The sequence below is a fragment of the Dipodomys ordii genome, unplaced genomic scaffold (genome assembly GCF_000151885.1).
Source record: "Dipodomys ordii isolate 6190 unplaced genomic scaffold, Dord_2.0 Scaffold18, whole genome shotgun sequence".
NCBI classification, from domain to species: domain Eukaryota; kingdom Metazoa; phylum Chordata; class Mammalia; order Rodentia; family Heteromyidae; genus Dipodomys; species Dipodomys ordii.
In genome coordinates this window covers 19,882,299-19,884,796 of record NW_012267234.1, presented here as the reverse complement: position 1 = coordinate 19,884,796, position 2,498 = coordinate 19,882,299, and positions in this window count along the sequence as shown.

Genomic DNA, 2,498 nt, shown 5'->3' with positions numbered 1-2,498 from the left:
CAGCTGTGGCAGGGGGGGAGCAGCTGTGGCAGGGGAGGAGCAGCTGTGGCACAGGGAGGAGCAGCTGTGGCAGGGGAGGAGCAGCTGTGGCAGGGAGGAGCAGCTGTGGCAGGGGAGGAGCAGCTGTAATATGGGGAGGAGCAGCTGTGGCAGGGGAGGAGCAGCTGTGGCAGGGGAAGAGCAGCTGTAATATGGGGAGGAGCAGCTGTGGCAGGGAGGAGCAGCTGTGGCAGGGGAGGAGCAGCTGTAATATGGGGAGGAGCAGCTGTAATATGGGGAGGAGCAGCTGTAAAATGGGGAGGAGCAGCTGTGGCAGAGGTAGGAGCACACTGACACGGGTAGGCAGGGAGGAGCCTGTAGATGCACCGAGGGACATTTCAGGCTGGGCCTCTGGGCCGTGGATCTGGCCGTAAAGGAAGAGAGGAACTTGGAGGAGAGAGCACACCCCTAAGTCCAGAGGGCAGATCTCAGAGTGGGGCCCCAGCCGGGCCGGCCCCTCACCACCCCCAGGCTCGCGAGCACCATAACTACCTCCAAGTCCTGCACGGCTGCTCCAAGAGGGACAACCTGACCACTCGGCGGACAACCCACACAGTCCCAGAGTCAGGGAAAACTGCAGCCCACTCACAGTGGGCAAAACCCGGGCACAGGCCCACCAGCCCTGCCGGGAGCCCCCTCTGCCCCCTCAGAGGATCACAGGGAGAGCCAGCACCAGGAGCCAATGGCAGCCGTGCAGAGAAAGGCAGAGGGCTGCGTGTCGGCAGCTGCACGGTGGCCGGTCACTGTCTACTGACAGTTACCTCACCTGTGGCACGCTGTGTGAGCGGAGGGCAATGTCCTCCTTGTCCCTCCCTCCCTGGGCAGCCATACTGCATACGCATGCATCCTGCATGGCTGCGAGACCCATTATGCCAGGGTCCCCCAGACCTGGACAGGCCTGTCCGTCCCTAGCGCGTGCTCAGCACGGGCCCCCTCCTGTTGAGACTTGCCCGACACCCTCAAACACCTGCACACACACAGACACACACACCCCAGGCAAGACCATGGAATGCAGGTTCACGGCTCCTCAAGAGCAGAAACAGATCTGACCTTCATCCGGAGGAGGCCCAGCCCCACACAAAAGCAGCAGGACTGGCCTTCATACAGCTCCAACCTCACATGTCCATCCAACAACACACCACGCAATCCAACAGCCCAAAATCCAACCTGACCACACACCCTCCCACCTGACCACACACCATCCCATCCACCACACACCACCCCATCTAATCACACAACACCCCATCTGACCACACACCATCCCATCTGACCACACACCATCCCATCCACCACACACCACCCCATCTGACCACACACCATCCCATCTGACCACACACCATCCCATCCACCACACACCATCCCATCTGACCACACACCATCCCATCTGACCACACACCACCCCATCTGACCACACACCACCCCATCTGACCACACACCACCCCATCCACCACACACCATCCCACCTGACCACACACAAACGCATGTAGGGGCACAGCTACCTTAGAAAAGTCACTGAAGTTCCTTGAGCCAAGCCTGCCTCCTCCCTCGGCAGCCTCGGCTGGCGTGCAGCCCAGAGCACACGGGACCCTGAGCTGCCCAGCCCCCATCTCTGGGGGGTCACTTGCGGTCCCCGGTGTGCCCCCACAGCCGGACAATACCCAGTGTGGGGAACTCGCTCCCATTGGACCCCCTCCTGGGCAGTTTCCCTGAGAGGTGTGCCCTCCTCCGAGCAGCACCCCCATTCCGGTCTGCCTGTATTGGTGCAGGGCGCGTCCCCCACACCCAGAGCCCGCCCTGCTCTTGCCGCGGGGGCCCTGCTCCTGGGCACCCTGGCCGCATGGCCCGCTAGTACTACGCAGCCATGGAAGGGAGCGAGGCAACCATGAGAAGTCAATGACCCTTCCAGAAGCCCCTGCCATTCCTCCAGGAAAGAGGACTCTTGACCCATGTGACAAGATCTTAGCCTGGTGGCCAGCAGCAGCAAACCCAGCAGGTGGCAGAGGGCAGAGGCTGCAGCCCACGGCCCCCACCCAGCGCCCTTCCCCAGGAGGCAGGGCCAAGAGAGGCGAGGGGCCCCCGGTCACACCCGAAGTGACGGCAGAAAGCCCTGAACCATTTCCTCAAGGGAAGGAAAGTTCAGGAAGGGGGACAACAGAGCTGCAGTGATGTCTCCAGTATTCTGATTTGAAAGAATGATAAATCCTGAGGAACTTGAAAGAAATAAAAATGAAAGAGTGGGACTATGGGGATGGAAGCTAAATTGGCAGACATCATCCAGAAGGAATAAGGAATGCAATGAAAAATTAATTAATTAATTAATGAAAAATTAATGGGAGAAAACGGAGGGGTAATACTTCAAAAGAAATGTATTCACAGAAGGGAGGGGGGACCAAGATGGCGACGGGGCAGTAGGGAACCGCCACAGCTCTCTCCAACCAAAAAGAGAGTTCGAGTTCCAA